Raw genomic sequence first — 23,613 nt, forward strand, 5'->3', positions numbered from 1 at the left:
CGCTCAAATATTGTTGGGTCATCAAGGACTGACCCGTATACTGAACAAAACGTAAAATCCACTATGGGGAGCCGGCACTCCGTAATAGCCCATCGCCTTTACTCATGCTCCCGAACGTGACGGAGAGTACCCCCACCTTCCAAGCCAAAATTGCCACCCCTGTGTGCGTGCCTCTGTGAAGCACTGCGTAGCACTCAATATCCAGTCCAGAACCTTTTTTCTTGGCCACTCGATGCACATCTCCTGCAGGCAAATAATGTTTGCTTTGAGATATTGTATATCTATGGCCACACTGTGTTTCTTGATCGGGTTAGTTAAACCACATATGTTAATCGTTGTAGTCCACAGATTACTCATTCTTAGTGTGTAGAAAAGAAACCAGTATTCCACCTGGTATACTTTATCCATCTACTTTTTACGTAAATTTCCCTGTCTACTTGTGTATCCTACCCCCCAAGCCCTGCCCCAACCCACCCTTCACCCCCACCCACCCGCCCCACCACAATCAAGCAAGTAGGTCAAACATGACCCTAGTGATGCCACCCACTGCCACTCCTCTCCGAGGTGCCCACGGGCTCCTCCCACATGTAAAAGACATAAGTGAGAAAGTAAAGAATAGAAAGATTTAGTTTAAGGAGTACAGAGTCGAAGAAGAAAAGCCCCAACTCAGTGTCCTTGGGATCCAGACTACAGCTGTTCTCCCAGAGATAAAGCCATAGAAGTTTCCTTTATAGTCCGACGATCCCGGACCCTCCTTTGATCTCCTTCAGGAACACCTGGGCTTTGATTTTAAATGTGTAGATCCGCATCTTCCTTTTAGAGATGACCTTGAGCCAGGCCGGATTCAATAGAAATGCCTCACAGCCGAGTCCCTGAAAAGGTGAGATCAGCTGGCGCAGCCGCCACCACCTTTCCACAGTGGTATGGCAAAAGTCTGGACAGGCGAGGAAGGTATGGCCCTCAAAGGTACGCTTGGCTTCTGGTCTTGCCTTGTCAAATATAGCTTGTCGAAGGAGGAAATTGCCAAAAAAGACCGGGATTGCCCAGGACCTTTCAGGTTGTTGTGTAGCTTGATTTTTCCTGATTATCATTGGAAACGATGGGCACATTGCACCTCAAACTTCCAGTCCCACTGAGGGAGGTCAGGGAAATCTCCCTTAAGGGGATCCACCATGAAAGATCTAATGTCATTCCCCTCGATGTTTTCTGCTAGTCCTAGGAACCTTAAGTTGTTTTAGCGCTGGAGATTCTCAAATTCCTTGAGCTTCCACATCACATGCATCATTGGTGATTCATGTGCCTCCTTGTGGTTTTGCAGTTTTTCAATTTCTGCCTCTACCGCTCCAGCCCTTCCACGGGGGTTACTCTTTCCTCAATTTTCGAGCAAGCCTTACTAATTTTCCAAATTGACAGCAGCAGGTTCTTCGTGGCCCTACGATTCTCCAGCCATGCTTCCCCTTGCATTTGTTTTAGGGTAGAATAAATGAACGTGATAGAGGGAATATCTGCAGAGCCTGAGATATTGCCGAGCCCGGCATGGAGTGTGCCCTTTGCCCCCCCCATCTTCATTGTAGACCTGCCTTGTGGCAAAGTAATCCCACTTCAACTTACTGGCAATGCTAGTAACAGTGGCTTGGCTAATTCTGCTTGCCCTGGTTTTCTTTCTCCATTTCTGGGTAGAAGGTTTACCATGACTACCCCCTGGAGTGGCCACTGAGGCCCCAGTTCCAGACTACTCTTCAGGTAAACGGACACTTGACACTAACAACTCAGACTCATCCGTTAAAGACGAAATGATTACCCAAGCTCTGGGGACCCCAGTTCCTTCCTGATATTGGCTTCCAGCCGACAGGTCCCAGGGAATATAGGTCGAGCAAAAAGTTCAAGGTTTACAGCTACAGCTTAGAAAGACGAGTTCTCCCTTTTTCCAGTGATCTCAAGCCCAGAGGCCTTCTCTTGGACCCTTCTCCCACCAGATTGCTCTGCACAAGCACACCTGTACCAGCTCCAGCTGGCCTACCTCCTCGAGGCTGCAACATTGTTTCATTGTACTCCGACGCAAAGAGAGCGCTGATTTGCACCCCACCCGCCAATCAAGCTTTTCCAAGAGTAGTGGGGGTGCTCTCTGCTTTAGAGTCACTAGAGTACAGCCTCGGTACCGTGGCAGCTGACGAGAAGACCTCCACTATTGAGGGCTGCTTAGACCCCCCCCCAGTTTAGTGCTGGCTTTCCATGCCGGTTGCCTCTTTTTACTCACGTTCTCAAGCCCTTCCTTTGCTGGAGCAGCAGCGTCCTCCGCTTGCTAGCCGGCACACCACGATGTGGCTGAACTGAAGTCCGTCCTGTATCAGGAGCGTCCTTCCCTGCGTTGCTGGGTTTCAGAGGCATTTTTTTGTAGGAGACGTTGCCGGAGCCTCCCGCGCAATGCACGGACCATGGATTCAACCAGATGGAATGCCGCTGCCACAGCAACTTATGGCCCTTGGAGCGAGAGGCCACTCCGAAACCAGAACCAAGCAAAACCAGAAAGGTATGTCTCTTCCACCATATCACCCCCTCTTCTTCCCCTGACGGGTCAGTTCTTTCACCATCTTTCAGCCATTAGGGCTAGTGTCTCAGGGAGCAGCTAGTGCGGCGGTCAAGCAGACACCATCTTGCTTATTCAATGGGGTGTTACAGATACTTTCTCTTGAGGCTTAGGTTGTCTAAATGGTGTGCTCCCAAAATTAGAAGGGATCACAAAATGACCATACCTTGTTCCCTTACCACACAATCTTTGTCCACCATTGCGGCACCTCTCTTGCTGGCCTTAACTCTCTCTGTATCTCTTTGGATGGACAAACACACCAGCAAAGCCTCCTTCATGGTCACTAATTTACATTTACCAGCTTCCGTCCCTTGTCCCTTGCTGCCGGTACTCCCTCTGACCTCCCCCTACTCCTTTTTGCTTGAGCCCCCTTCCTTTGGCCCTGATCCCATTCTCCTGTTGTTTTCCCAGTTTGACCTCTCCATGCTTTCCTTCTCCAAACTTTCAAAGCTCTTCCATTAATATCCCTCAAAGGACCTCATCCCTTTTATGTCCCTTTGGCCATCATCATCTAATTCATCCTCCTCAATTCCCCTCATTCACCTCCTTCATTCCCAATCATCTCCCTGCTTTTACCTCTCACAGCGAGCACTGCTGAACCCCGCCTTTCCACAAGCTCTCCCAGCCCAAAGTTCCACCAGCTTGGTGCCCCTTAAATCCTCCTCTTCCCTCCAGTGACCCTTGCTCTTCCCCACCTTCCTCTTCTCTCCCCCTTTTGATTCCATATTTTCCCTTCAATCTTCCAAAATAATTGGATCCTGGTTCAGATCCTGTTCCATTTCTCCGGCATTCATGTCAACCTTTTGCCCCTATCCCACCTTTCTGCTGCTGTTCACATCCTAACACCTTACCTTGAGCGACCTCATACCTGATCTTGAAACTTCTCCCTTGTCTTTCTTGTCCTCTCCGGCTCCTCTCTTCCCATCGCCTTCACCGTCCCTTTCTGCAGCATTCTGTTGACCTTATCCATTGTTTACTGCCTTCTCTGTGCTCTCTCTATTCTTTCCTGCTTTTCCTACAGAATTTTTTTTACCTGTGCCATCATCGTGCCCAGGCAGGTGGGCCCAGCCTTCCTTCCTGGAGCTGCTGGCTCCATCACACGGTCACCCTCTGTAGTTAGCTTGTATTCTACTGCATTTAGTCCGCCTTCATAAAGACCCCGCTCAGTTCCATAGGTTCCCTTTATGACCTGCAGCGAGTATTATTTTTATTTATTTATTTCATTTATAGGGCGCACAGCTACCCAAAGGGTTTCCCGGCGCAACAGATCCCGATATGATAAGCTATGGCATGCTAGATATTGAATAGCCAGGCTTTTATGGTCTTCCTGAATTTTACGTAGTTCAGCTCTGTTCTCAATGTCGGTGGCATTGAGTTCCAGAGAGATGGTCCAAGAACTGAGAAGGACTTACCACCCATGCGCGCCAGTTTGAATTTTGGAATTACAAAATGATTGGTCGTGGAGGACCGCAGAGTCCTGGTGGGGCGATAGGGGCGCACCAGGTTCTGCAGGTATTTAGGGGCAGTGTTAGTGGAAATTCTATGCATAAAACATAAAGTTTTGAATTTGACTCAGTTCTCAACCTTTAACCAGTGAGGTTTCCTGATATATTTGGTGGTAGGTGTAGAGAATGGAATTTTACATAACAGTCATGCTGCTGCATTCTGTACAGTCTGTAGTCTGCGGACAGTGGCCTTATTTGCCCCCAGGTACAAGACATTACCGTAGTCGAGCCTTGATGTCACTAAAGCATTGACTACGTTTTTTTTAGAATTTTCCGGTAGCATCCAGCATATCTTTTTTAGCCACTTTAAGATGGCAAAACAAGTGGCAGTGGTTTTTATCGTTTGTTGGTGAAGGTTGAGCGAGTCATCAATAATGACTCCCAGATTGCGGGCATTTGTGACCGGTATGGGGGGAGTACCCATTTCAGAGGGCCAGTGCTGGGGGCCCCATAACTCTTTGTTTTTCCCCAGCAGGATTAACTCCGTTTTTGCGCCGTTTAATTTAAAAAAAAAATTATTCATCCAATTCGAGATGTTTCTGAGTCCAAGTTGCAGAGCGGAGGGAGTGCTTGCATCTGTTGATGAAAGAGAAAAGAGCAACTGAGAATCATCAGCGTATGAGAACATCAAAAGTCCTGTTTCCTCCACTAATTTAGCTAAGGGGCTCATGTAAATATTAAAGAGTAACAGGCTCAAAATTGAGCCCTGAGGTACTCCATGTTTGAATGACTTGATGTCTGAACTGGCGGTTTGTGAAAAGATTTGAAATGTTCGATCTTTTAGTAGTGATTTAATCCAATCGAGAGCCCTACCTCGAATGCCTATAGAATGGAGTGTCTGGGCAAGGATAGCGTGTGAAACGGTATCAAATGCCGCGCTGAGGTCGAGCAGCACAAGTGCTACCGTTTCACCCTGGTCCACCATGCGGCGAATGTTTTCAGTAACGCCCAGCAGGGTGGTCTCAGTGGAGAATCCTGAACGGAAACCAGATTGATGAGAGGGAAGTAAGTCATGAGTAGAAATAAAATCAGTAAGGCATCGATGCACATGCTTTTCCAGTATTTTAGCAAAGGTGGGCAACAAGGAGATGGGACAAAAATTAGATGGCAAATTGGGGTCAGCTCCAGCTTTCTTCAGGAGTGGATGGATCATGGCATGTTTCCATTCACTAGGTACGGTTGCCTCCAGTAGCGATGAGTTCAAAAGATCTGTAATTATTGAAAAGACATTGCTACTGAGTAACTTTAGGATCGTGCATGGCAGTGGATCTTTCGGTGAGCCTGATTTAATAGTTTTGAGCAGGCTCTGAACCGTGTCAGGATTTAACAAGGGCCATTCTTCCAGTGTACCAGCCGCCGCCTCCACTGAGGTGAAACCCTCTACAGTGCGGGTATCCCCAATGGGAGTAGGGGGTATCCCACTGGATGTAGCCGGGGTTACGGGGGGAGTTTTAGTGGGATCTTGATTTATATCTGAGTGAATTAAGTCAACTTTGTTCATGAAATAGGCGGCCAAAAGATCACATTGCGTTTTGTTCAGGTCTGGTGGGGATTGTGATGTATTTGAACCAGCCAACTCCCTTACCAAATTAAAAAGTGTTTTTGATTGCTCCAGTGCATTTGTGATTTTAGTGCTGACATATTCAGATCTTGCTATACTGCACATTTTTTGGTATTATGTGAGTTGGATTTTATATTTGTACTTATCTTCGGGGGAATAATATCTTCTCCATAGCCTTTCCAGATTTTTACATCTAGTTTTTTCATTTTTTAGTGCGTCATTAAACCAGGGGGCTGGGCATCGGTGAGGGTTTTGTTTTAAATTGGTTATAGGCAAAGTGTGATCGATGGCTGCTAAGAGCCAGCTCTGCACTGCGGTCGAAAGCTGCTGAACTGTGGGCTTAGTCCTTGGGTCGTGATTTTCTAGGAAAGCATTAAGACTCTCCATGTCTACTTGCTTCCATTTTCTAATGCACTTATTTGGTGCTTGGATGTAATCTTTATTAATTATTTCATCCTGAAGTGTGAATTTGACCATGTAGTGGTCTGACCAGGGCAAGGGCAGGGCAGGGTACATATTGATATTATTAAGATTAGAGAGTATGGGGTCTAGCAGATGGCCTGCACGATGTGTTGATCCTGAATTTTTCAATATCAAATTAAGAGAAGCTAGGTCCCCAATCAGACATTTAGCCAGGGAACAGTTATCATCCTCTAAGTGTAAATTAATATCCCCCAGGATGGTGAAGTTGGCAGTTTTCATCGCCAGTGGGCCAATAAGATCTAAGAGATTGGTCAACCATTTGGACGCCGACCCTGGGGGTCGATAGACCAAAACTCCTGAGAGGGTGAAATTTGGGGCCAGTGAGAGTTTGAAAGTTGCAGCCTCGCATCCGTCCCAGCTAAGGGGTTTGAAATCGCAACCGTAAGTTCTTTTAAATATAATAGCTATTCCGCCCCCAGGTTTCTTATCGCGATCTTGTCTAACTATCGCATATGTATCTGGGAGTGCCATGGCTATATCCGGTCCTGAGCTTTCCTTGAGCCAGGTCTCGGTCAGAAATAAGGCATCTGGTGTTTCATCCATTAAGATGTTAAATATTTCCGTTCTATGCATTGGTAGGGAGCGGCTATTTAGGCTGAGGAACGAAAAAGGTTGAAATATAGATGACAAAGGTAGTTTGGGGGGATTTGCCTTAGAGGCTTTTGTTCCTACAGGATCAATAGGCAAAAAGCAGTTTTGGCATGTATCTTTCTCCCATCCCATCTTAAGCAGTCTACATGCAGAAGGTCTCACTGGTTGTAAAGTCTTCATGAAGGCAGACGTATACTTGCTACATGTGGGGATTCTAGCCTGAGTTAAGGGAATTACCTGAGTTGTAGTGGTGCCAGACACATGTGGAGCGGCCATGGCCCAGAGGCACATCCGAGACGCGGACGAGCGCAGGCGGGCTGACTCAGGCGTGACTCCGGCGCTGATGAGGGGCGTCCGCAAACGCGACCGCTAGCGCGGTAGGCGGACGTATCCTTAAGTAGAGGACGCTAGAGCACTCTCACTGCTCTAGCCCCTCACTCAATATGGCCGCCGCTCTAAACCTTAACTCCCGGTCAACAGTATGAATGGTGCAGCACAATGATATTGCACCCCAATCCATCCATGAAAGGAAGTTGGTAGCAGCCTGGCAGGCAAGCAACACACACACATTCCTGCTGGCTGAATTCACCTTTAGGGAATTCAACTCTCGCTGTCTAGGCTTGAGAGTTGCCCTGCTAGTCAAGGCACCTTGGCTTGGGTCTCCCTCCCATTTTTTGCTGTTGCCTCATGTGTTTTTGCTCGTGTTTTATGCTTTGGGCACTGTGGCACTGCTGTCCAGTGCCACAGTGCAAGTGCTCCCTATGGTAAATTGATGTATGGATTAGTGATTCCATGATTGCTTGGTTTGGTTTACTCGTCAGACCCTAGTACAGTGCACTGAGTGTGCCGAGGGCTTGTAAATCCAAATGCTGCTGGTGGGCTTGCAGCACTGCTTGTGCCACCCACATAAGCAGCCTGTAAAAGTGTGTCTCACGTCTGCCATTGCAGAGCCTGCGTGCAGTCTGGTACTGCCATGTTGACTGTGCAAGTGTATCCACTTGCCAGTCCCTAAGCCTTCCTTTTTCTTCATATTAGTCCCCCCTATGGTAGGCCCAAGGGTAGGGTGCATTGTAGGTAAAAGGTAGGACAAGCCCTGATGTGTGTGACATGTCTGAATAGTGAATTGCAGCCCTTTTCTTTTTTCACTTTTGCAAAGCTACCAGTTCTCCATAGGCCACAATGGGTAGTTTGATTATTACAGCCTATAATCCTAACTGACTCAGGGAACATTGTAGAAATTCGAGTTTAGTATGCCTGAACTCAGAATGATAAAATGCATCTTTTAGTGAAGTGGTTTTAACATTCTGTGTTTGAAAATACCACTTTTAGAAAGTAGGTATTTTCTTGTCTAACCATCCAAGCCTGCCTTTGCTAGGGTGTGTATTCCTTGTCTGGAGTTTGAGTGACAGGGGCTGGGGGATTCCATGAGATAGGGTGAGTCAGCACAAGGCTGAATAGCGAGATCTGGATGCAGATGGGAGGGAGGAGTTGCACCTGGGACCTGAATAGAGCTGTGCCTTCTCTCCACAATGCAGGCTCCACCTCCTGTGGTGTGTCTGATGTCCCTGCCCTGCACTGTGAAAGGAAAGAAGGAGTCATGTAATCAGAGTGCTCCAGGACTGACCAGAACTGGTTTGGACTAGGCAAAGGCATCTCTGCCTTCAGAGAACAAAGAGAAACTGTGTATAAATAGGGGGACCCATACCCCAGAATTGTTGATCACTTTTTGGAAACAAGAAGAAACCTTTTCTGAGGAGAGGAACCAGAGATACTGATTAGAGACTATCCCTAAGCCTGAGGGATTGGCCTGCAGTGGTTGCCTGACTGCCAAAGAGAGGAGAGAGGAATTTTGTGTGTACTTTCATCAACTTGTGAAGGATCTCCAAGGGCTTGAGGAAGAGCTTGCCTCCTGCCTAAAGTCTCAGGGATACAAGATGTCACTCCTTCTGCTTGCCTGCATCTAGAAATGCAGTTTTAGCTGCTGCAGAAGGAGCTTGCAACACCGATGCCGGCAAGCGATGTCGTCTGATGCACCAAAGCCGTGAGCACTGCTCCAACATGCACCACAGACCGGCCGCCGTGCCACATCGACGCCAGCGAGCGATGCTGTAACCTGCCCGAAGGCGTGAGCGTGCTCCGACTTCTGCTGTGGTCCTGACGCCGGCTGCTGGGCGGCATCGCCTCCAAAGCCGATATCAACATCGCGGAGCCGATCCTTGACGTGGGTGACCGAGAATCCATCGATAGCACGACATCGTAAGGAACATTGGTTTGGGTGCCATTGTGACATCACCTCCCGACGCAGTAAGGTACCGTTGTCTCACCTACCCTGCGCTGCAGTAAGGAACTGAGTCTACACCTCCCCTGGGGTCGTAAGGAACCGATGACGCACAGTGCCAAATAAGCCGCACCTCCCAGACCCCGTAAGCTGCCTTTGGTTTTTCATTGCTTTTCCAAGGTACTGTTCTTTGGTGGTCTGTTTGACTCCAGCCCCGACGCTGCGCACCTCACGGTCGGCGCCGTACTTTGGGATTTCTCCTGTTACGACGTTGTGATAACTCACTTTGGAGTTATCGGTTGCTAGTGACTGATTTAAGTGAACAACCTATTTTTAAGCATATCTTGAGTACAGTATTGTGGATTTTTGTTGTTTGTGGTCTTGTGTTAATTCAATATGAAAATACTTATTTTTATACTACAACTTGTGTGGTGTCCATCTGTAGTGTTGTCTGGGTTACTGTATGTGTTCACAAATGCTTAACACTCTTCTTCTATGATAAGCCTGTCTGCTCATTCCAAGCTACCAAGGGGGTGAGCAGGGGTTATTTTAGGAGTGTACCCCCTTTACCCTGACTAGACGCAAGGGTCCTTATTTGGATGAAGGTACCTACCTCTGCCAACTAGAGACCCCCAAATCTAACATGCCCCAAGCAGATGAAAGCTAGGAAACAACATGTCCTTTGGAACCACCACAAAGTAAAAAGGTGGCAGCTAGGAGGCCAGAGCGGGAAGAAGATGCCTGTACCCAGACAATTTTTTATTTTGGTCAATTGAGATTATTTATCCAAAATGAAAATAGTATTTCATCGCGACATTTCTGCAGGTATAAAAAACCTGGCAAGCAAATATTGAGCTGCTTAGCTGATCTAACTGTTTAACGGCTGCAAGGGTTGGCGATATTAATCTTGGACAGTTTTTGCCCTCAAGCTGTGCTATGCAGCTGCATAAGTTGCATTGTCTTTGGTGATCTCTTTGATTTTCATTAAACCACTTAATGAATAGTCTTTATTGTTACATTTATTAAAATTGTTACAATATGCAGGAGTCATAGCTAAATATGGTACTTTAGTAAAAACCTGACTTATGTACAAGAGATTAGGATAAAAATCTAGTGCATCATCAAACATAAAGTAAAGGACCGATAGCCAAAAGTGCACGTGCGGGTGCGCAATATAGATTTGGGATCTATCCTAGTACTAACCCTGTTAGGAAAGAGTCTGTTTTCGTGTGGAGGAAGGCTGAGGGTCCAGTTGCTGGGGCTGTGGGTTGGTTGTGTACAGAGATGTTTGCGCCTGTAGCCTTTCTGAGGGTCCTCTCTATGCCTTGGATGTACTTTACAGTTTGAGAAATTGGTCTCTGGTCCGAGGCATGAAAGCGGCCAGAATGGCTTCTCTGCAGCTGCGCTCCCCTTGCAGGTTCAATTGCGTGTTCAGTCATTTGTGCCGTATGTCTAGGGGGGTCTCACAGGGGCAGATGGTGTGGATCATGTTTCCAGCTGCGAGGCCACATAGCCGACAGGTCGTGTCCCCTTCTGACCACAACCAGGGTCCATTGTGCGGTTGCGATGGTAAAGAACCCAAGTGGCAAGACAGGAATCAGCTTTTGATCCTCAGGTTTAAAGCTTCGCCCGGGTACTGTCCATGGTGACAGTGAATGTGACTGCATGTCTTTCCATTTCAGTTGTTTGGGTGCACGCCTTGTATAGTTTTTGACTATTCAATATGGTGTGTTCGTACTGCTCCTTTGCTGGATTTACTTTTATAGTGAACTGGTTTGTGTAGGTGCCTGTAAATGCCTCCAGTTATCTTTGGCGGTGCCGTGGAGTTGTTGAACCTTTTGCAGATGGTGCACTGCCTCCTGTACCAGGGTTCCTATTGTTTCAGAGGACCATTTAATTATTTTTAAATTGATTGAAAATATGGACCCTACTACTTCTGCTCTGCAGTTACTCTCTGTGAGAGTTATGGCAAATTCCAGCTCCTGGGGTAGATGATCACTTTTGGGCTTTGAGCCCATTTTAAAGGAGAGAACTGAGTGTAGTAGGGGAATAGATACCAAGGTGTAGTCTATTAGTGAGGGTCCAGATTGAGAGTGAAACGAGAGGACTTGGGGATGTCTCTGTTGGTGCGGCCATTTAGAACATGCTGACCCAAATCCTGACCAGGGTTAGGTCCATTTGATCCTTTCTGCCTGTGCTGATTTGGTTTTGTTAGGGGATACTCCACTCCCGTTCCTGAGTAGCAGTGACTTCTCTCCTCATGGAGTGTTCTGCACGCGTCATATTGAAGTCCGTTGTCACTTTTAGTGGGGTGCCTGGTGATGTCCTTCCAGTTGGATGATGTGTTCTATCAGCTTTTTTACAGCTCGCCGTGATCTTTCCGTGCTGGTGGCTCGTACATGTTCTCAGCACGAGGTCCTGTTCCTTCCCTTAGTTACAAGAGATGGAAGCCGTATCTGGAGTCTCTCTTGTTCTGTTGTGTTCTTGCTCCTCACTTTAAGAGCTGTTGATAAATATACTCCTAAGCCACCTTTCCAACCAACAAATATTGGGTCTTAGGTGGCCAGGACCGAGGAATGAGTAAATCCTGGCATTAATAAATACCGGAATTGATATTAGTTCTGATGCCCACGTTTCCTGGAGCGCTATGATTGAAAATGTGTGGAAATAACTCTGTGTTTCGGGGTCACTGACCTTGTCCTTCAGACCAAGGATATTCCAACTAGCAGAGTCTTAAGTTGTCATTAAACCGCTTAGTGAGAACATATTTTACTCTTCTATCCCGCCTGTTGATAAATGTGAACTCAAAAACATCCAAAATATGTTTTCAAGTAAGCTACCTGTGACCTTGAAACTGACCTGGGAATGTCAGCAGTGTTAACCAGGTTGAGCTTTGTATATTAGATAAGATTTCATGAGTGGACAGCAGAGTTTACTTTTTATGTGTTTGCCCCACTGCTCAATATCAAATGCTTATTTGTATGTGTTAAAATTCACAATTTTGTCACTCACAAATGTACACAATATGATGTTTCTGGCACTGTGGATTTTTCAGTGTTTAGTCTAATAATCTCCTAAAATGGACTTTAAAGAATGAGCAGGTTTTGCAAGCAGTGCTGGTTTCCTGTCACATGTTATGGTAAGTGTATCCGCAAAGCGCACTGTCACCTGCGAGGGATCCTGGCACTGAATAGTCGTGTGTGCCTAGCCCTACCTATGGTACGTTGGGTAATTGAAAAGCCAGTTCTTTAGCTGTGTGTGAAATTCAAGAAGAGAGGAGGAGGCTCTGATGTGGAGAGGGAGGTTGTTCAAAGCATTAAAAAGCAATGTCATAGAACGCTCATCCTTCTGATCTGGTTCCTTCTATGTGTGGGTTTGGTTGCAAGGAGGAATTAATGCAGAGATGAAGTGTCAGAAAGGTTGGTGGAAGGAGATGCAACTGTTCAGGTAGGTGGGGCCTGAATTGTGGAGTGCCTTGAGAGTGTATGTGTGTGTGTGTGTGTGTGTGTATGTGTGCAGGCTGTTCAGGTAGGTGGGGCCTGAATTGTGGAGTGCCTTGAGAGTGTATGTGTGTGTGTGTGTGTGTGCGTGTGTGTGTGTGTGTGTGTACAGGCTGTTCAGGTAGGTGGGGCCTGAGTTGTGGAGTGCCTTGAGAGAGTGTGTGTGTGTGCGTGTGCGTGTGTGTGTGTGCGTGCGTGCAGGCTGTTCTAGTAGTTGGGGCCTGAGCTGTGGAGTGCCTTGAATGTGTGTGCGCATGCATCTATATCTCTGAATCAGAGGGAGCCAAAGTAGACCCAGAATCCATCTTTTTAGGATGTCCACATCAAATGCATTTGCATTCACTTAATCTAAATGAAATTTAAATGTCAAATCAGTGGTTATCCCGAGAATCTGTCTGGGACTTGTCCCTTCCGAGCCTACATGGTTACCACTGCTCTGAAAAGACAATGTATTCTGCATAACATCCTGAAGTAATTTGTGTTCTATATTCTACAGGGCATGGACGTCAAGTAATGAAACGGCCATTCAGACTCCACTGGTACCATCTGAGGTGCTCTCAAATCACTTTGGCAGCAATTGCACTGAGCAGAAAACATCGTAAAACAAAACAAAGAAATAATCAGTTGGCAGCCAGTAAAATCTTTCGGCAAACAACATGAATCAAGAATGAACTAAAAGTGTACACAAATGTTTCATTTTTTCATATCGACTGGAAACAAGTCAAAGGTCACAGCCTATTGAGAAACTATGAGCTCAAGTATGGAACTGGTTTCAGTGACCTATCAGCAATGAGTATGTCCCAGAAAAAACACACTGATGAGAAACCTTATGCATGCACTGAATGTGGGAAATGTTTCAGGTACCCATCATTAATGTATAGACACCAGCAAAAACACACAGGTGATAAACCACACACGTGTTCTGAGTGTGAGAATATTATTAGTTTTCCATTGTTACTGTATAGGCATCAGCAAATACACAAAGGTAAGAAATCATATTCATGTGATGAATGCAGAATAAAATTTAGTCAAAAAATCAAATTAAACCGACACACACAAAAACAAGTGGGTGCATCGCCTGTGCCATCTCCTAGTTATGGGGCGTATGTCACTAAGCGTGGATGGGAAGGGTAAAGATTTAGTGAAACTCTAGGCACCTTTAATGCATGTCCTCTCTCAAGACATGAGAGAAGTGACATGCCTGAAATATTTACAGATCCTCAAGCTCGTCCCCCTGGAGTCCTTGGGCCCCTTTCAATCTTAGGTGGATTTTACAAATACCCGATATGAATGATGGAGGGTCTTCAAGTATTGATGGAACTGGTGCAGAGGTGGGTGGGGCAGGGATTGGTAGGTGGCGGTTGTTTAGTTAGATTGTCCTGGATATGAATGATGGAGGGTCTTCAAGTATTGATGGAACTGGTGCGGAGGTGGGTGGGGGGTGGGGTATTGGGAGGTGGGGGTTGTTTAGTTAGATTGTCTTCTTCTTTGATTTGCTGTTTTGTTCTTACCGATGTCCATAAATAGGAAATCAGTATGACAGTCCTACTCGTTGGCCGTTACTGTGTTAATCCTTCATGTTGTATGTCTTATAGCGATGCTTTGGTATTCATTTTTGCTCTGCCGGCCTTAGGATGTAGGCAGGACACTGTGTACTATGATTCTGATTTCCGCATAATAAAAATGATTGTTGGACAGGCCCCATGAAGGGCTCGCTCCCTCCCCGCAGGACAGGGCCCGGGTCCCGGCCTTCCAGGTACTACCCACAGAACAAACCCGCACCCCGTCCCCCATGGGACGCCTGCTCCCGGATGTCCCTGTGTCACGGGCCCGGGCCACCGTCAGCACCATTGCCCGGGCCAGCCGCCATCTTGGACACGGCACCACGCGGCCGCGCGGCCTCCGCCCGACCCCGACCCTGGGCCTGGCCAGGCCCCGACATCCCGGCACCACCATCCACCCAGGAGGTGAACGGACCACTTGGCAGGTCAATGGGAGTTAGAAGTGTCGATGGCTCTCCCCCGCCAGGTGCCGAGCACCCCCAACCTCCTCGGGCGCTGGCTCCACCGCCCTGCTGGGTGTCTGGACTCCCTCATCCCAGACCTCCCGACCTCCAAGAGCGAGGGTCCGGACATCAAAGGGCGCCAGACCTATAACTGAGGCAGCCCCAGGACAGGAAGGCAGTTGTATCCTGGAGTCGAGAGACACCGCGACAAACTCATCCTTGACGGACTGCTGGCGCTGCCGCAGCCCTGCCTTGCGAACTATTGTCCTGCCTGCTGGCGCTGCCGCGGCCTGTTGTGACCATCATCTTCGTGGGGACCTGCTGGCGCTGCCGCGGCCCGTTGTAACCTTCATCCTCGTGGGACCTGCTGGCGCTGCCGCGGCCCGTTGTAACCTTCATCCTCGTGGGACCTGCTGGCGCTGCCGCGGCCCGTTGTGACCATCTTCTTCGTGGGGACCTGCTGGCGCTGCCGCGGCCCGTTGTAACTGCCATCTTTGCTGGGACCTGCAGGCGCTGCCGCGGCCCGTCACCACTTACGACCTCTTCGGGACCTGCCGGCGCTGCCGCGGTCCGACCTGTCCGAACACCGAGCTCGAGGATTGTGAGCTGCAACCGCCTCATCTCAGTACCCGTGGGTACCAAGACTGTCCCGCTACCCCCTTCCCTTACTAGAGACTAGAATTGAGAGGATCCTCGTGTCCTATCCTCACTGTACCGTATTACCTCATTCCAAGAACGGCCTATAAAGAGTGTTGAATCTTATCTTCGTGTGGTGTCCATCTGTGGGGGGGAAGTTACTGGTCTGTACGATCGCTGGAGACGGCCCTCACCGGAGGCCTCTCCCCTTGTGCTCGGCCGACCCTCCAGGTCCCCGTCTAACATTGGTGGCCAGCGGCGCGATCCGAACCAACGCGTACCGTACAGATAGTAACTCACCCTACGACTAAACCACAATGACGACCAAAGAGAGCGGATCTGCAGAGAAGTTCCAGATGGAAAAACTGGAGGAATACAACCACCGAGAGCTAAAACAGTTTTGCATGGACTTAGGCATTGCTACCACCGGGCTAAGCACAAAAGAAGACTTCAAAAGCGCCCTAGAGGCCTGGACAGAGACGAATACCGCAACCCCCCGGGACCCCGTAGCCCCGGAAGTCAACACCTCCCTGACGGAAGAACGTAGAACCGGCCCCTCCCGAGAAGAGATCCAGGAACGGGAGAAAAATAGATTACACGAGTTAGACTTGGCACGACTCAAATTAGACGGAGAATTGAAGCTGGCGGAACAAAAAATAAACTTAGAACACTTACGGCTCAGAGAAGAGCGAGAGGAAAAACAGAGACAGAGGGATCTCGAAGAAAAAAGACTGGCATACGAGCACGAGTGCAAACTAGCGGAGATAGAAATACGCAAACTGAACAAAAGCCTAGGGGTGCCCGAGACACTGCGCTCCCCGGGTACTACCGAGCAGAAGGTCCACATCCCCAAGGATGTGGTCCGAGAATATCACCGAAACGACGACATACAGCAGTGGTTCAAGGCCTATGAGATCGCCATGACTGCCCACCGGATCGCTCGAAGTGACTGGGGGGCCGGTCTATGGGGGAGATTCGTCAATGAGGGCCGTGATGCCCTGCTGCAGCTTCCGGACCATCAAATGACGTCCTATGACCACATGAAGGCCGCCCTCCTCAGTCGATATGGGCTTACGCCCGAAATGTACCGCCAGAGGTTCCGCAACTGCACCCGGATCCCAGGTACAACATGGTTGGAATACGTGAACTATTTCAGCCGGGCCTTCGAGGGATGGATCAAGGGCAACAACGTAACCACGTACGAACAACTCTTCGATCTCATTGTGTGGGAGCACCTCTCCAACAACTGCTTCGTCGAACTCAGGCAGCACCTCCTCGACAGTAAATTGACCGACCCACGGCAGCTCGCCACCGAGGCTGACCGGTGGGAAAGCACCCGAGTGGTCCGGAGTGGGCCGAACGAGCAGAACAGAACCAACCAAGGTCATCATCGCCCCCGGGGAGGAGGTGGAGGACCGGGCCGGGGCAGAGACGCGGTCCCAGCCGCTCCCACCAACGCCACCCCGCCCCCAGCGGGCCGGGGAAACCCCCCGATGCGCCCGGGGTTCCGAGCCAACGTGACGTGTCATCGATGCCAGCGAGTCGGCCACTATGCCAGTGACCCGACCTGCCCGAAGAACCAGGTTCCCGGGCCCCGCCAGATGGCGGCCGCCACCCTAGGAGAAGAACAAGTCTCCGAAGACTCGGAGGCCTACGAGTCGGAGCAGTGCGAGTGGGAACCCGCCGCCATGACCCTGGCATGCCTAGGAGGGAGAGACATGGTCCCGCGGACTCCCCTGCCCGCCAACACTCGGAAGTACAGCCAATGGGTGAGCATAAATGGGCGCAAGGCCGAGGCCCTGCGTGACACCGGGGCCAGTGTGACGGCCGTCCGTTGTCACCTGGTGACCCCAGAACAAATCCTGCCAAACGTGCTTTGCCCCGTCCGATCGGCAGATAACTCGGAGAGCCTGTGTCGGATGGCCTGCGTCCCCTTCGAATGGGGAGGAGTGTCCGGCATGCTGAAAGTAACTGTCCACGACGATGCCCCCGTGGACTGCCTCCTGGGGAACGATCTTGAGAGCTCCCCGTGGGCAGCTGTTGAAAGAAGAGAGCATCTGGGGATGTTGGGTCTCCCGGACTGGGCGTGCGTGACCACCCGGTCCATGGCCACTCGCACCATCCCTGGACCAGAAGAACCCGAATGGGCAGCACCTCCGCCCTCGATCGCTCCAGAAGAGGACCTCCTCCAGACCGACCACCCGGACCCCACCACAGAGGGGTCCACACAGCCCCCCGAGCTTCCCGACCTGGCTCAGTGGCGTCAAGAAGGGGGGCCCACCCAAGAACAATTCCGGCGGGAGCAAAAGACCTGCCCCTCCCTCGAGGGATTGCGACAGCAAGCGCTCGCCCAGGGCCAAGGAGACACCACCGGGGCCCACTGGGTTTATTGGGACAATGATCTCTTGTACAGCGAGCAGAGAATCGCAGAACTGGGGGCCGGTCGAGTGCTGGTGGTGCCCCTCCACTTCAGAGACTTCCTGTTGAACCTGGCCCATGATGTCCCCCTGGCTGGGCACCTGGGGCAAGACAAGACCTACCACCGCCTAGTGACTCATTTTTTTTGGCCCAAAATGAGAAATGACGTCTCCAACCACTGCCGGTCCTGCCCGACCTGCCAGGCCAGCGGGAAGAGCGGCCGCAAACTCAAGGCACCCCTGCAACCCTTCCCCGTGGTGAGCACCCCGTTCGAAAGGGTGGGAATAGACATTGTGGGGCCCCTGGACCCCCGAACAGCACAGGGGCATCGCTTCATCCTGGTCCTGGTGGACCACGCTACCCGCTATCCTGAGGCGGTCCCCCTTCGCACTATAACAGCCCCAGTAGTGGGTCGAGCCTTAATGGGGATCTTCTCTCGAGTGGGCTTCCCCCGGGAAGTCGTCAGCGACAGGGGTACGAACTTTATTTCAAAGTATATGAAATCCCTCTGGCAGCAGTGCGGGGTCACTTACCGATTCACAACACCCTATCACCCCCAGGGGAACGGACTGGTCGAGCGGTTCAACCGCACTCTCAAGGGGATGATTATGGGGCTGGAAGAACCCCTACGCCGCCAGTGGGACGTGCTACTACCGTGCCTCCTCTTCGCCTACCGAGAAGTCCCCCAGAAGTCCCTCGGCTTCAGCCCCTTCGAACTCCTGTACGGACACCCTGTTCGCGGGCCTCTCAGCCTAGTGAAGGAAGAATGGGAAATGGCCCCCCTAAAAGCCCCTCCAGACGTCTACAAATACCTCCTGACCCTCCGCAATCAGACCCGGAAATTCCGGGACATCGCTAAAGCCAATCTGGAGGCCAGTCAAGAGGACATGAAGAAGTGGTACGACCAACATGCCTCCTCCATCGAGTTTGAACCGGGTCAGCAGGTATGGGTGATGTCCCCCACCGAACCGTGTGCCTTGCAGGACAAATGGACGGGGCCCTTCAAGGTGATTGAGCGCAAGAGTCCCGTCACTTATCTCATCGACCTGGAGTCCCCCCGGAACCCCCTCCGGGTCCTCCACGCCAACAGACTCAAACCCCACTTCGTGCGCTCCGAGCTCAGCCTGCTGATGGCTACCGACAGTGGCGCAGAAGGAGACTCCGAGCCCCTCCCTGACCTACTGAGGACCCGGGAAAGAGATGGTTCGGTGGACGGGGTCCGACTCTCCGAGGCCCTGACCCCAGAGCAGCGTCAAGATTGCCGGGCCCTCCTGCTGCCGTTCGCAAACCTGTTCTCCCTCGCAACCGGAGTCACCTCCTGGTGCCTGCACAACGTGGACACGGGGGACAGTCCTCCTGTTCGACACCGGGCGTACCGAGTACCGGATCGGGTACGTACATGCATCCAAGAAGAGGTCTCCAAGATGCTCGCCCTCGGAGTCATCGAACCTTCGGACAGTCCCTGGGCCAGCCCGGTCGTCCTGGTCCCCAAGGCCGCGGCCCCGGGTACCACCCCTGAACTCCGGTTCTGCATTGACTATCGGGGTCTGAACGCGGTCACCCGAACCGACACTCACCCTATCCCCCGAGCAGATGAACTAGTCGACCGCATGGGGGCAGCCCGCTACCTAAGCATCTTCGACCTGACAGCGGGCTACTGGCAGATCGGCCTCACCCCCAGAGCCCAAGAACGTTCCGCTTTTTCCACCCCGGATGGACACTACCATTTCAGAGTGATGCCCTTCGGCATGAAGAACGCTCCAGCCACTTTTCGAAGACTGGTGAACCAGGTATTGGCGGGCCTCGAAGAATTCTGCGCCGCCTACCTGGACGACATCGCGGTATACAGCCGCCACTGGACAGACCACCTCCACCACCTCAGAGAGGTCCTGCAGTCCCTCCAACAGGCCGGCCTCACCATAAAGGCCAGCAAGTGCCAAATCGGCCAGGGGTCCGTGACCTACCTCGGACACCAAGTGGGGAGTGGTCTGGTGGCCCCCCTCCAACTCAAGGTAGCTGCCATTCAGTCCTGGCAACCCCCCGAAACACAAACCGAGGTCCGAGCCTTCCTGGGGCTCACCGGATACTACCGGCGGTTTGTAAGGGACTATGGCAGCATTGTGGGGCCCCTCACGGAACTCACGTCTAAAAACCACCCAAAAAGAGTCAACTGGACGCCCGACTGTCAAGCAGCCTTCGAGACGCTGAAGGCCGCCATGTGCACCGCTCCTGTGCTCCAGGCCCCGACTACAGCCGCGAGTTCATCGTGCAGACCGATGCCTCCGACCATGGTATTGGGGCCGTCCTCTCCCAACTGAACCCCGAAGGGGTGGACCAACCAGTGGCCTTCATCAGCAGACGCCTACTGCCCCGAGAACAGCGCTGGAGCACCATTGAGCGAGAAGCATTCGCAGTGGTATGGGCCCTCAAGAAGCTCCGGCCGTACCTCTTCGGAACCCATTTCCGGGTACAGACAGATCATCGGCCCCTGCAATGGCTCATGCAGATGCGGGGGGAGAACCCCAAACTATTGCGGTGGTCCATCTCCCTGCAGGGGATGGACTTCACTGTGGAGCATCGCCCTGGTCAAGACCACGCCAACGCGGACGGCCTGTCCCGCTTTTTCCGCCTCGACGAGGAAAGTCCCCAAGAAGATGGGTGACTCTCCCCGCCTTCAGCTGGGGGGGAAGCATGTTGGACAGGCCCCATGAAGGGCTCGCTCCCTCCCCGCAGGACAGGGCCCGGGTCCCGGCCTTCCAGGTACTACCCACAGAACAAACCCGCACCCCGTCCCCCATGGGACGCCTGCTCCCGGATGTCCCTGTGTCACGGGCCCGGGCCACCGTCAGCACCATTGCCCGGCCCAGCCGCCATCTTGGACACGGCACCACGCGGCCGCGCGGCCTCCGCCCGACCCCGACCCTGGGCCTGGCCAGGCCCCGACATCCCGGCACCACCATCCACCCAGGAGGTGAACGGACCACTTGGCAGGTCAATGGGGGTAAGAAGTGTCGATGGCTCTCCCCCGCCAGGTGCCGAGCACCCCCAACCTCCTCGGGCGCTGGCTCCACCCCCCTGCTGGGTGTCTGGACTCCCTCATCCCAGACCTCCCGACCTCCAAGAGCGAGGGTCCGGACATCAAAGGGTGCCAGACCTATAACTGAGGCAGCCCCAGGACAGGAAGGCAGTTGTATCCTGGAGTCGAGAGACACCGCGACGAACTCATCCTTGACGGACTGCTGGCGCTGCCGCAGCCCTGCCTTGCGAACTATTGTCCTGCCTGCTGGCGCTGCCGCGGCCTGTTGTGACCATCATCTTCGTGGGGACCTGCTGGCGCTGCCGCGGCCCGTTGTAACCTTCATCCTCGTGGGACCTGCTGGCGCTGCCGCGGCCCGTTGTAACCTTCATCCTCGTGGGACCTGCTGGCGCTGCCGCGGCCCGTTGTGACCATCTTCTTCGTGGGGACCTGCTGGCGCTGCCGCGGCCCGTTGTAACTGCCATCTTTGCTGGGACCTGCAGGCGCTGCCGCGGCCCGTCACCACCTACGACCTCTTCGGGACCTGCCGGCGCTGCCGCGGTCCGACCTGTCCGAACACCGAGCTCGAGGATTGTGAGCTGCAACCGCCTCATCTCAGTACCCGTGGGTACCAAGACTGTCCCGCTACCCCCTTCCCTTACTAGAGACTAGAATTGAGAGGATCCTCGTGTCCTATCCTCACTGTACCGTATTACCTCATTCCAAGAACGGCCTATAAAGAGTGTTGAATCTTATCTTCGTGTGGTGTCCATCTGTGGGGGGGAAGTTACTGGTCTGTACGATCGCTGGAGACGGCCCTCACCGGAGGCCTCTCCCCTTGTGCTCGGCCGACCCTCCAGGTCCCCGTCTAACAATGATTGACTCTAAAAAAAAACATGTGCGTGAAAAAGCACAGCTGTGCTCAGAATGTGGAAAGACTTTTAGGTTCCCAGAAGCATTGATTCAGCACTTTCATATTCACACTGGAGAGAAACCATACACATGTTCTGAGTGTGGGAAGAGTTTTAGGACCCAATGGTCATTTGATACACATCAACAAATACACATTGGAGAGAAGCCATATTCATGTAAGGAGGATCGAAGGTGCTTCACTCACTTTTCAGGACTAACTCAACATGAACAAAGACACACTGGTGAGAAGCCCTAAAAATGCAGTGAATGTGGAAAGAGTTTCAATTCCTTAACATCATTGGGACGTCACCAGCGGACACACACTGGTGAGAGACCATTCGAGTGCACTGTGTGCTGGAAAGGTATTAGGGAACTGTCATCTTTGTGCACGCACCAGAGTATACACACCGGTGAGACCCCATTTGCTTGTACAGAGTGTGGGAAGGCTTTCCGATTAAAAGCAACATTGCAGCGACATCAGTGGAAACATACTGGTGAAAAACCATATAAATGTACAGAGTGTGGAAAGGTTTGAGTGACCTGTCATCACTGTATAATCACCAATTAATACACACAGGTGAAAAGCCATTTCACTGCAGTGAGTGTGGGAAGGCTTTCAGATTAAAGATTTCTTTTCAGCAACATAAACAAATTCACACAGGTGAAAAACCATACTCCTGTTCCGATTGTGGGTAAGCTTTTATATTGAAAGCATGTTTTATGCAACACTAACAAATACACACAGGTGAAACATCTTATGTATGTTCAGAATGTGGGAAAGCGGTCAGATTGAAAGTATCATTGCAGCATCACCAGTGGAGACATACTGGTGAAACTGCATATACATGTATTGAGTGTGGAAACATGTTCAGATTTCAAAGATCATTCCAGCAACACTTGAAGATTCACAAAGGTGTAAAACTGTTTGCATGTTCAGACTGTGGGAAGTCTTTCAAGTTAAAGGACTCTTTACGGAAACACCAACAAATGCACACACGCGAGAAACTGTACAAATGTTCAGAACGTGGGAAGGCATTCATATTAAAAGGTTCTTTTCAGAAACACCAACACATTCACACAGGGGAGAAACCATACACCTGTTCAAAATGTGGGCAGGCTTTCAGATTGAAAGAATCACTGCAGTTACACCGATGGAGGCATACTGGTAAAAAACCATATAATTGTACTGAATGTGACAAAAGTTTCAGTCGGCCAGCGTCATTGCATATACACCAGGTGACACACAGGAAATGAACTATGTCAAATTACCAAGATATATATATGAGCTTCAGATCACAGTGGCGTACTCTTGCAGGATAACCTTAACCTTGCATTCATCTGATTTATAAATTGTGCACTAATATTACTTGTATTAATAGTTCTACACAGTGAAAAACTGCAGTATGAAATGCTATCTCAACAAGCATTGCCAAAGCTAATATGTCTGGGATGCATTTTATAAGCCGGAAATACTGGGAATTTCAGAAGTCATCAATTGCCCTGAATTTGTATTTAGCAGAGACCCAGCCGCAGGAGAGAAGCCAGATGTGTTGTAACTTGGTTGCTAGACATCAAAGGTTGGTTCTTTAAATGAAACAATAGAAGGAATGGCTCCTTTGTTATGCTTTGAAATGCATTTTATTTTTCCCATTATTGAAACAAAATGTCTAGCTGTGAAAAAATGATTGCTTTGTACACAGTTCAGGCAGAGTACAAAAAACTGAATTTGACATAAAGTGTAATTGATGGGTTTTTTTTGCTATAAAACTGTCCCTTGTGAACTGCATTAGAGCAGCTTCATAGGAGGTGGATTGATGAACTAAGCAGCCATAGCATGAGTTGAGATCTGTGTACCTACTCTTATTTCCTGCAGAAAGTGAGTTCAATCACAGAGCCGTTTGGGCTGCCGGACGTGTCCTCTGGTTTGAGATTTGTTGCACAAACAAGTAGAGCTTGCCTGGAATGACGTGCTGTAGGTGGATTGTAATATGGAGTTTTTGTTAAAGGAGGTGGGCCCTGGGCCTTGAACAGCAGGAAAAGCTGTAGCCGTCATTGAAAGCTGAAGCTTTAAGCCTCTGGTAACCAATATAGAGCTAAGAGGGCGGAAGAGAAGTATGATCT

The 23,613-nt window shown here is 50.6% G+C and overlaps 1 pseudogene across 1 annotated transcript; it reads left to right on the forward strand.

The window, feature by feature from the left end:
- The first annotated feature begins 11,452 nt into the window (after positions 1–11,452).
- LOC144772172 (uncharacterized) lies at positions 11,453–22,746 on the forward strand (annotated as a pseudogene). The gene is made up of 2 exons (XR_013599680.1): positions 11,453–13,562; positions 21,471–22,746. The product of XR_013599680.1 is annotated as an uncharacterized LOC144772172 (transcript).
- Positions 22,747–23,613: the final 867 nt, after the last annotated feature.

The sequence above is a fragment of the Lissotriton helveticus genome, chromosome 8 (assembly GCF_964261635.1).
Source record: "Lissotriton helveticus chromosome 8, aLisHel1.1, whole genome shotgun sequence".
Taxonomy (NCBI): domain Eukaryota; kingdom Metazoa; phylum Chordata; class Amphibia; order Caudata; family Salamandridae; genus Lissotriton; species Lissotriton helveticus.